Genomic DNA, 12,118 nt, shown 5'->3' on the forward strand with positions numbered 1-12,118 from the left:
CTGTAATGTCTTTACATAACCACCTTTATTGCTGTAAACGAATCTGCCTTTTTCAGAAGGAATGGGGTGAGAAATGGACCATCTCTCGGTTTCGTTGGGTATTCTGGTGCGCATGTTAACTTTGAAGGGAAGGCTGAAGCAGCGTGGTCCTTTTTTTTAAGAAAAACAAAAAGTGAACTTCCTGTTTCGGGGTGGTCCACAGACTGTGGAGAAAGGGAGGGAGAAAGGGAGGGAGGGAGCGAGGGGGAAGGGGGTGCACATTCCCGCATTGGCTGTGCAGCCGACTCCAGGGTGCTTTGCGGGACTCCATAGTCGAACATGGGGTTTAATTTTGTCACCGTTTACGTAAAGCGGCTCTGAAGAACCAAACTATGGAAAAGCGCTCCTGAAGGAGAACAATGTGTCGGTTTCTGTGAACAATTCACTTATCTCCATCCGAGCGCGCTTGGCAGAAAGTAGAGAGAAAAAAGGAGAGACGCGAGGCTTTACTGGAAACTCAGACTTACTTTCACGGTCCTTGGATCCTCAGCGCTCTTCCAAGGACTCTGGGAACCGAGTCAGAAAGTTTCATGCTGAATGTCCCTGCATTAACCTGAGGTAAGCAGTGCCGCTCATTTATGCTCGCTCCTCAAATCACAGCCGATTACTGGTAATTGTTACCGGGCTGAAGATTCTTCATCCTCCGAAAGTTGAGTTTAAGTACTTGAAACTTTTCTTAAAGTGAGAAAATAAATTTCAGTTGTGTCACTAATGGTCATTTAGCAGATGCTGCGTGACTTTTACCTAATTCAGGTTCTATACCTTTAAAGTTTACAGTTTGCCACTCCAAATTTCAGTATTGGACCTGTTTAATTTCTCTGTTTATCAACCAAAACCGAGTTCAGCATTGGTCCATCTTCACTTGCAAATTGTTTCTTCTGCCTTTTTCTGCCCATTTGTGGAGATGCACGGAGTGGCTCAGAGTTTGGACGTGACATTTTAAAGTTGTGCGTTCATCTCCTGGAGAAGTTCTTCCATGAGAGGTCTGACCGCCTGCACGGTATACACTCATCCGGCACTGAGGAGGGCGGCAAGGCCACCCGAGAACAGCTGTTTCTTGTAACCTGAAATACTTGAGGTGCCAGTGTCTGCTCCAAATGTGAGGTCCTGCCAGGGCACCCACAAAACAACACCTCACTGTGTGAGGCTTTAGTGGACAAAAAGCTCCTGTACATCTCTTATTAACTGACTTTCACTTCTGTCTTTCTTCTGGGGAAAAAAAGGGGATATGAATTGAATAACCATAATCTGTTGTTAATCTGAGATAGATTATGGATTCTAATCTAATTATCTCTGCGAGAGGCCACTGTAGCTGCTAATGTGAGAAGATTAGGCTGCTGGACTTCATGTAGTGACCCTGCACTGAAGAGCGTCAACACTGGACTCAATGGGAGAGCCAAACACGTATTTATTCCAAAGTGACAGTGAGAAGTGCTAGGCATACAAACTCACAACCTCCCTTAACAGTATTTGCACAGACGCGCTCACATGCACACACAATATATACACTCCAATAACATGTGAGGGGAAGAGAATTATAGAATTATAAATAGATATAAATTACAATGAAATAAATTTACATTTAAAGGTTTATAGGCAGGTCTGGAGGCATTGTGGGATACCTGCTGAGCGTGATAGAAGCGTTTAGCTCAGAAGTCAGTTTTTCTTGTGTCACGCACTCAAGCGACGTTGATATATTTTATTCAATTCCATTTCAGTGAAACTCAGTGCAACATAGATTTAGCTTTTTACAAGTATTCACACTCTACTCAAGGTTGAGTTGGGGGAGAAACTGAGGGGGGAAAGTGCACTTGTCCTTTGGTCACATGTGAAAAGCTCTGCAGGGGAGCTTCCTCACCCTCCCTGGTCTTTATCACGTGTGTTAAGACCAAAAGGCTTCTTAATGGGAATGCTCTTAAACAAATACACCATCCAGGAAGCGACTGTCCTCCTAGAGCCAGACACAGGTGAGGACTGAGCTGGATTATCAGAGCCATATCAGAGCAGTGATAAGTCTCTCTCAAGCTGAATACAATTGGATGTGGTGGCACGAACCGCTTCCATCTTGGTAAAAACGAAGGAAGAAATGTTTGTCACTTTAAATGAAAGACATTTGTTGCATCTGCTTTACATTTGAATAAAACTTTGGACACTGAAACAGCTAAACTTGAATTTTTAAATAGCTGTCTGTGGCATTTATGGTGTGGACAACCTTAAATGTTGGCATTATAAGGCGACTGGTCATGTGATACACATGTAACCAAAAGCAGGCAGCAACAAGTGCTGTGTTTTTGTCCAGATTCCATTTTAGTCCGCTCAGCAAGAAACACATGTCACGTGATGCCTACAACACCCCCCCATTACACACACACACACACACACACACACACACACACACACACACACACACACACACAATCCTCCTCCTCTCCAATACCCTCCTCCCACCTTCCAGAGAGGGGGGGCGTGAGGTGGAGGAAAAGAGGGGGGAGAAAGACCACCCTCACTGGGATCACAGCCCCTCAATCAGACCCTTTCACACCCTGTGAACCTGAAACAATCAGGGTTTAATAGCAGCTGTCTGTCTGTGCCGGCCCTGGCCTAAACCACGTAGGCTCACAGTGCACGGCCAATCGGGTTCGGCTGCAGAGAGAACAGAGTAGACAGGCATGGGATGCTCCAAAGGACACATAAGCAAAGACACACACAGACTCACAGATAGTCCTTTCTGTCTGTATCCCCTGCTATTCTTTTCTCAACTCCGACTATGCTCCTTTGACTCATGAAGAGGTGGTCTGTTTGATTAGATCTCTGATGACGGGGTCTGGTATTTGAGGCTTATGCTGGTTCTTCAGGTTGTGATTCTTTGTGTGTTTAGACTACAAGAAAACTTCAGTTGAGTTTGTGTGTCACCATTTATCTGCAATTGTTCATTGAGAATGGATACATTTTGGTTGTGATGACATTTTTGGTTATCTTTAAGCCCCCCAAAATCGGAATATTACTACAAGAAGCCTCAAACATGTATGCCAAAAGTCTGTTTTCACCATAAAAAACTGAAGCCAACAGTCAGTTCACACAAAGGATTTTGTAAGATCCCCTCTTCCTAGAATCCGTCAAATGATGCTTAAATGAAGCAGAGGAATGAGGGGGCGGGGAGGGTGGTTGTTACTAAGTAGTGGGCTGACACCAGAGGGCAAAGGCATTAGACACTTAGAAATCTTGAATCACATTAGCCAAAGGGCAGCCATAATAGAAAGGGGAAATGTTGCAGTCATGGGAAATATTCAGAAAATCACTGTTTGTGGTCACTTGGAGCTTTCCCAGCCACTAGAGGATGTACCAGACAAATTGCGTTAGTGGTGATTAAAAATAATAATAATCTGCAGAGATAATCAGTTCAAAGCAGTAGGAAAACGAGACACAGGTCGGCTGGAATTGATATAATTGCTTTGGTGGAGAGATGATGAAAAATTGAAGCCACAGTGGTGAGTTAAGACTGATCCCACAACTGATTTTTATTTTGTAGATGAAACATTTATCTACTAATCAACCAAAACAGTTGACAGATTAATCAGGGATGAGAATAACTGCTAATGGCAGCTGTAATCAAATTTTATAGGTGCAGTCCAGCTGTTTCCTTATTTAAAAAAAAATCAGGAGTGGCTCCAGTGTGGAAACATTGTTGCTTTAGTGGAGCGCAGCAGGAAACTTTAAGAGTAATGTTGGTTCTTTTTTACATTAAATCCTAAGACTGAGCCTGAGGGAATATGTGCATGCATGTGATATTAAGCATGCTGCACGCAGTAAAAGGTGGGGTCGATTCCTTCTCCATCGTCCTTTCTTCTTCTTTGAATTAGGGTGGCGGTCTTTTATACATTCATGTGTTTGTGCACATGTGTGCGTTTAAGCGCAGCAAAGTAGGTCGACTGTTAACTATCATCTCATGTGGTCGATATTAGAAATCAAACTGGTGCTAATAGGATCCAGGTGAGACTGTGAATAGCTTTTATATGCACTAACAACCCACATGGATACACACTCATTTCCCACTCGGTTTGCAACAATGGGCGTGTGGTTGGGGGTTTCTTTGAGGGATGGTGGTCGACTGTGGATGAGAAAAGAAAGGAAGAGAAAACCAAATCTGATGTTGTAATTTTGTAACGATTATATTCAGTCGTCCGATCAGATTGGTAAAAGCCAATCAAGCTCCTGTGTGTGAGTAGTGACTATGTAATGAGCTTGTTGTTTACAGATGTGTGTGCGTGTGTGCATGCGGGTTCATTCACAGAGTTTTTGTGCTCTTGCAAGATTATGTACCCGTATGTGTGAGTGTCGATTGCTGCGTGTGTTTCAATGTGTGTGTTCTCAGCCGCTGGTGACTCATGGCAGAAAGCGAAGAGGAGGCGGTGTTTATTATTTCACCAGGTTGCCATAGACACGCAGAGCAGACACGATGCATTCGGGTGCTGCCATCATCAGTGTAATTACGACACAGTTGTCTTATAGTCACCCTCCTCGCTGCCTGCGTCTCGCTGACTTCCACCAATACAAACGGATAAACACCGGTGTTACCCTTACGATTTCAGCGGTGTAGGGTTGCCCTGAGATATCACGCCTGATACGATGAGTTGTTAAAGACCTCTGACTTCCTCAACAGGACGCATGCTTCAGAATTTTCCTTCTTCTTTTTTCTCTTCCTCTCCAACAAGAAGACAGATCGCTCCTCGTTAGCACTTTATGTGGAAGCAGCAACATTTCCAACAGTTCCGTGTGCTGGAACGATCATTTCCAATCCCATTTGGTTAGAGACAGAAGTAGACAGAGTGAGACGAGAAGTTAAGAAGTGCAGAGGCGTACTCGTGTTGCGTGTGTTGTGATGGGTCTTCTGGAGAACAGCTCTGTTATCTAAGATGAGATAACGTCTTAGGATTCCTGGCTTGGCATATGTTCTCAGGAAGCCTGCAGTTGAACCATTTACTCAGCTGTATGTATAAAACACATATATAGCACAAAATATGCGCTTAATCGTGCCGTGCTATGCTGCATTTTTCATGCAGTGAGATGCAGATGCACGTGGATGTCGATAGCAGTGTGTGTCTTGATTTCTTGTTGTTGTTTGTTTGTTTTTTGACACGTCACTGGTGAGTGCAGCATTACTTTTTTGATCACACGTCACAGTGCACGGTAGTGTGCACAATATAAACATTTATCACAGTCAGTGCTTCAGAGTTAATGGGAAATTTTTCACCTTTTTTATATTGAAGTGCATGATTTAAGAAAATGTTATAAAGATAACAAGATAAGATTTAGGCCTAGTATTTACTTTAAAATACTCGCAGTTACTGCAACACTTCTGTTAGTTCCCCCCGATACCCAGCCACGGTGTAGAGGAGCATCTGTGTGTTTTAATCACATTTCTCGGAGATAAGAACTTTGTGTGCCAAGTCTGCCAATCCGAAATGAAGCTAAGCAGATTGTGCAGATCTACTTACCCATTTGTATACATTTTTTTTCTGAATGACCTCAGTGTCAGTGTGTTCCAGGTTTATAGGGGTACAAAACAAATTTAAAACAATGAATGGCCTAAACCACATATCATTGTGGCTTTGTACTGCATGTTTATGAGAGGAGTGGTGTGGTCAGTCGGACCCACAAAGAGAAAGATACAGATTCTTTCTCTTTGTGTGTGTGTGTGTGTGTCTTCTTTTGTTACTTCCCTTCCAAATATTCAATTTCTTTCTAAATAAATCTTACTCCTTGTCTGCTTGCCTTGTCTTTTCTTACTTTCTCATTCTTTCCCGGCTGCTCAGCCTCTTACATCTATTTCTATTCCTGCTTCGCTGCTCTTTAACTACAGCAAGTGTGATTTGTGAGAAGCTACAGTGGCCAGCCAATGCCACGTTAACCAGATTGGATGCTATAACAGGAAATCTGTCCGCATTCACGGACATAGTATAGTGACGCACGCATAACTTGCTACCACTGCGAGCCAAATGCGAGGAACACTGCCAGTGATACACTGACACGAATCTGCTGCGGGTTACTTCACCCGCGGTCATACGGCCTCATTTTTACTACAGCACACCTGACATGATGTTCAGTCCGCAGAGCGCTTTGATCAGACTTCATGCTCCGTATGGAAAGTTGGCCTCTCACAGATGATTCAAACAGAAATCTCCACCTTCATTTTAATTTACAAGTCACATCTGTTGATTGCTTTCCTAGCAGGAACAGGATGATAAATCTGCCTACAAAGAGAAGCATCTGCAACCAAACCAAACCCATTCGAGCTGGAAAGCACGGCAGCGTAGGATTAACAAAAGCGATGCGTGTGCTTGTTTTGTCGGGTTTCTGACGCCTTAAACTGAAGCGACCGAACGGTTTCTTCTTCTGCAGCATCAAGTATTGTTTACAGTTATGTCCCCTGTGGTCTGCTGACATAAAACATAACTGGCCTACTTTGTTGCTATTGAGAAAACAATCCCCATCAGGAAACAACAAACTAGTGAAAGATTGTGTTTTGTGAGACACAATTAACTTCATTTCAGCAAAATGCATTGTTGTTGTCTCCTTTACAGTAGAGACAAAGAAGAAAAAAACACTTCCCGTGATTTTGGTACATATTTGCAAACTTAATTAAGCCTTTAGGAAAACAATATTGTTGGCAGACGCTGAGAAAGAACTTTCCATTTTCATTAACAGTGGAATTTTCTTTTTTGGGGGGAAGTGAAAGAAGGGAGAAAGAGAGTAAAGGGTGAAGGAGTAAAATATTTCATAGTGGCTGTGGAGTAGTTGGAGTGAGAGAGAGGGAGAGAGATGCAGATTGTTTTAAATCCGCAGCGAGTCAGGCTCTCAAATTTATGCCCATGGGCTGCTTCTTGGGTGGGCTGCAGGGAGGGCGGTGCACTAGATGGAGCAGGGGAAAGTTGCCGACTCCAGACTGTTCGCCTTGCTCTGAAGCTTTTCCTGCTGGAACACATTTACAACTCAACCGTCCTGACTGGCTGACTGAGTGCCTGGCCCTGCCCTAACTGACTGAACTACAGGGACTGATTTTTCTGAAGCTTATTGAGCAACCGCGGTTTTTCAGTGTGTTTGACGGCATTTCTAGCTTTAAGTGACGTCTTTCTTGTTTTCAGTCTTCTCTCGAAGTCTTCAGAAGTGAGAAACGATTACAGTATTTTTGCAGTTCTTGTGCATTTTCTAGATTTATTTTCAAAAATCAAGCTTTAAAAAAATCCCTCACTTCAAACGATTTCCTCCAACAAGTATTTTGTACAAAAGCAATGACAGAAACAATTCACATCTCGGCTTAAGAACTTGGATCAGATAAGGCATAATTCTGGCTCCTCTGTATTTCGTGCCAGCAACGACTGTTTGTTTTGCTCAGCATGGGAAAGATCCGGGCCCACATCTAGCCTACAAATAGATTCCCTGATGTTTAAGATGAGCGAGAGTGGCTCACTTAACAACCAGCTATCGAGCAGTGTTTTTCACTGTAGTGATCCAGGGCTCCATGTAAGCTGCCCCCAGCATCATTTCAACCTTTTAATATACTTAAAAAAGATCTAAAATAAAAGTGAAACTGTAAAACAGTCTAACCGAGTTTTTCCTCATGTCGAGTCCTACTTTTACACTGAAAAACCAGCTCAGTTTCACAAATGTTTGAAAGGTTTTCCTGCCGCAGCACCGGCACAGGACTGAATGCACAGCAAGGGGATTACATCAGGAGCATGTAAATCAGCTCGCAGCACAGCTAACGTCTAAACTTTAGATATAGAAAATGGTGTTTTTTTTTCAACACGATAATGTGCTGACACTCACAAGCTTAATGATACATGTGTATATATATATATATATATATATATATATATATATATAAAACACCCAGCACGCCCCTGCGGGCGGTTTATCCTTCAAGCTTGGGTCCTCTACCAGAGGCCTGGGAGCTTGAGGGTCCTGCGCAGTATCTTAGCTGTTCCCAGGACTGCGCTCTTCTGGACAGAGATCTCCGATGTTGTTCCTGGGATCTGCTGGAGCCACTCGCCTAGCTTGGGAGTCACCGCACCTAGTGCTCCGATTACCACGGGGACCACCGTCACCTTCACCCTCCACATCCTCTCGAGCTCTTCTCTGAGCCCTTGGTATTTCTCCAGCTTCTCGTGTTCCTTCTTCCTGATATTGCTGTCATTCAGAACCGCTACATTGATCACTACGGCCGTCTTCTTCTGTTTGTCTACCACCACTATGTCCGGTTGGTTAGCCACCACCATTTTGTCCGTCTGTATCTGGAAGTCCCACAGGATCTTAGCTCGGTCATTCTCCACCACCCTTGGGGGCATCTCCCATTTTGACCTCGGGACTTCCAGGTTATACTCGGCACAGATGTTCCTGTACACTATGCCGGCCACTTGGTTATATATATATATATATATATATATATATATACACACACACACTGCCACCATACAAGGCCAGAAGCAAATTGTTGCTGTGGTATCAAAAAGTATTTAAAATGTTGTCTAAACTAAAACGTTTAAGTTAAGAAAGAGAATTAAACTTCAGTTAAAGCATTTTAAAAAAGCTACGTCTGAAAAAGAGAGAGGCTTATGTGGGCACCTCTTCTGCCTGTGTGTCTGGCTGCTTTGCCAGCTAATTCACTCTGAAGGTATTATGGTTATTTGAGGGCTTGTAAACCATTAAGTCTTTATTTACAAGAGAAAGAAAAGAGGGTCTGGGTTAGTGCGTGGGGGCGAGCTAGGTCTTGGTACAGGCACTGACCCCACCATAAGTGATCAGAACAACTGCGTTTCTCAACTAGCGGGCCCGTGGGACATCTGGTCCTGCTCACAGCAAACTGCAGACCACTCCTCACTTACGTAATTGAGCCCATTAATTACGCAGGGACGGCCTTCATTTCCTTGTAGCCAATAACTAATAGAAAGAGAGCCAGTAAAGAAGAACTCTTAAGACATATATGATTTTAGGGGGTGTGGTGAAACATGAAACAAGGCCTCCTAAGGTTAACAGTCCACAGGCTGTGCTGCAGCGTTGTGTGGAGCAGGCCTGTCACAATAATCACTTTAGTTTGGACCGTAAGCTGTCCCAGAAATAATTGCAGGAATTTCTCTTTGTGCCATTTCCACAAACATTTAATGGCCTACAGGACTTGTAGTTCTTCTTCTTAATAAATACCTGACATTGGAGTTGAATATGGATAAATATCCTCAGTCAATGGATTCTAAATAAGAGAGAAGCGCAAAACCAAAACAATAATAAAAAGGACTCTCAGACTCCCTGTTTACAGAGTCATTTGATTGTTTGCTCTAATGGGATTTCCTCTTTTATATGACTTAACCCAAAGTCTCTGTAAAAGAATGTTTTGCTACTTGGCAGCCATCTTGGCGTCACCTCAAGGCAGCCGTTTTGAGTCAACAAGATCGTGCACCTATCAAAGTGGACGGGGAGGGGGGCTTATGCTTTAATTTACATTTCCAGCCAGACATAAAAAAATTAAAGACTCAAAAAGTTTGGTGAATTTACCATAAATTAAGGTTTAAAAACAGTTTATCCTCTTTAGTTCAACACTACGTTGCAAGTTTCACAACAGCACCGCTATAACGGCTGCAGTAGACCAAGAAACATTTACCCACATCTTTAATCTTTAAGTAGATTTGCCCGTCACCCCACCTCAGCTGGTGTCAAGTGTTATTGTGGCAACACGATTGGCTCATATTTTGTTAGGAAGCAGATGATTGGCTCTTGGTGGGAGTGGTGAGACAGCCATTAACTTTGGCATTACAAAAGTCTCCACTACTTTTCTGTTCGGGGTTCTTTGAAATGTTCTCACACTGTAGCTCTGGACTGTGGGTTTAAAATCAACACCATTAGGACTAATTATTCAGAACCTTCTGGGTGTGATTATACAGTCATTAGGGAGGAAAAGAACCAGGTATTAGACTGAAGTAGCATCTCCATTTCATATGGCTCACTTTCTGTGTGTGTCTGAGTGAAACTCTGACCCAAAGACCACATGAAATAATGGAAGAAGCCAACTAAAAACGTCACGTCTGAAAGAAAACATCGGCTCATCCTGCTAAGGTGCTTTGAAAACACTTTCTCACATACTGGTTGTTGTGGAATTTCAAAGTAAAGCTTGAGACGAGTGATGGTGCAACACAGCTGTCAGTAAAACTGTGCTCTGAAGTTACATCTTGTGGTGGAGTTTGTTGTTTCTTGAGCACCAGTAGCCACTGTTGTTGGCCACACACAAAGCTCCCTGCAGGCCATTTTTCTTGGAGAGGACCTGGAGTAGATGGCACACCTACATGTTGTGACTGGATGGATGCAGGTGTGATGCCTGTGGTTTCACATCATCTCCTGAGGAGAGCTGCTGTTAAGGTGGAATGGAAATTTGAGTGTAATTACAGAAAACGTAAACCACAGCTTAAAAACAATGGAAACAAACCATTAACTACGACTACTTATTGTCTGCTGTTCTGATTTGATACACTATATTTGATATGTCTGGAGCTCAGGATGCAAATTGTGCAGTCCCGGGCTTCCCATGCCGTGAACTGACCTGCCGCTGCACTCAGCGTGAAACAAATGTTGGAATGACAATGTGACTGTCACAGCTGTTGTTGTTTCAGGTCTGTAGCTGTTGTCCTCTCATCCTCCTCTTCTTGTTCTCATCAATGTCTTTTCACTGTCTTTATGCCAGAGGGGTGGTGCAGTGGGGTTAGCCTGTGGGACCGGAGCTGCCACAGTATTGCACCTGCTAGCAGAAGTTTGAGGAGAGCGTGAGACAACGGAAGAGTAGCTGGGGGGTGAGACACTGTCTTTCTGTCATTGTTGGGCAGAAGCAGAGAGAGGGCACGGTACAGTGAAAGGAAGAGGCTGTGAGACTGCGCTTCTTGGTCTTTGGGCTGCGGGGGGAATCGCAGTACCATGCTGGGCATTTATGTCGGGCTTATGGGACCGGGCTCAGATGAATACACAGAGAGTCAACAGGGATCCACGCTCACTTTTCTGTTCTCACCCCACGTACAACGCTGTGGATTCTCACTGTGATAGTCTGGCAACCTGTGGTTCCCAGCTTTTCACCCAGTGCATGCATGAAACACTGCAGCCCCCTTCCATACAGAATGAATGAAAAATACTGCCAAGGTGTTTAGATCTTTTTTTCCAGATATCTTTATGCACGTCACAATGTGTCTGTGTGTGCGCGCATTTTTAAATCCTCTTTTCTAGATAAATTTGCTTACACAGACATGCTTTTTTCTTCTTATGACGTTATTAGTAAAATCAATTTTAAATAAAGGCAATTTTAAATAACACTGACAGTTTTATTAAAGATGTTTCTTTAATAGTCCTCGTTAAAGTAAGTGGTCTTGTAGTAAAATGAAAGTGGAGCGCACACCTGACGTTTGAGCGTAATCATTTGGTGTTAGCTGCATTTTGCTTTCTTGAGCTTGTAAGATTACCATATATAAGATTAGCTTCTCTAACATGAACGTCTCCTCTGTTATTTTGATTAAGGTTTAGATAAGTTGTGTATAAAGCATAGTTCCACGTAGTTTACAGTCTGTGCTGATCCTCTAATCCCTTTTCTTTATAATCTGATAAAGAATATTTCTGAATTAACATATTACCGTGCACTCTCACTGCAGGCCTAATCTGATGACTAAGCAGCAGCAGGCTGTGACTTTGTTGGACTTTCCCGTCTGCTGCAGTTAAACCTTTTGCTTTGTCATTTCTATTCAGGACAGGTCAGGCAGTTGTTCCTCTGGAGCCCGTTTATTGGCCCTTATTTGCTGGCACCTGTACTCCGTTTAAAGCTCGGGCCAGCTGACAGACCGACAGATGCACGGTCGTCTGTGTGTTCTCGGTGTCGTAAGGGCAGCATTTCATTTGGGATACGAAAGGGAATTTGTTATGCTGTAGGGAACAGTCGGTGGATGTTCAAAGTTTCAAACAACAAAAACCCACAGGATCCCATTCAAAGGCATTATTTATCGACTCTTGTCTTCGCACGCAGCTGTGCAGCAGAAATGTGGTGAGCACTTGTGCGTTC

The 12,118-nt window shown here is 43.4% G+C and overlaps 1 protein-coding gene across 1 annotated transcript in view; it reads left to right on the forward strand.

The window, feature by feature from the left end:
• The first annotated feature begins 280 nt into the window (after positions 1 to 280).
• LOC147331310 (transcription activator GLI1.S-like) overlaps positions 281 to 12,118 on the forward strand; it is a 53,346-nt gene continuing 41,508 nt past the window's right edge. Inside the window, exon 1 of the mRNA XM_086293562.1 lies at positions 281 to 597. The gene's annotated coding sequence lies outside the window, so the exon portion shown is untranslated. The remainder of the gene's footprint in view (positions 598 to 12,118) is intronic.

The sequence above is a fragment of the Aulonocara sp. 'chitande type north' Nkhata Bay genome, linkage group LG5 (assembly GCF_057382095.1).
Source record: "Aulonocara sp. 'chitande type north' Nkhata Bay isolate Kocher_YH1m ecotype deep benthic linkage group LG5, A_spYH_male_GT1.1, whole genome shotgun sequence".
In the NCBI taxonomy this organism is placed as follows: Eukaryota; Metazoa; Chordata; class Actinopteri; order Cichliformes; family Cichlidae; genus Aulonocara; species Aulonocara sp. 'chitande type north' Nkhata Bay.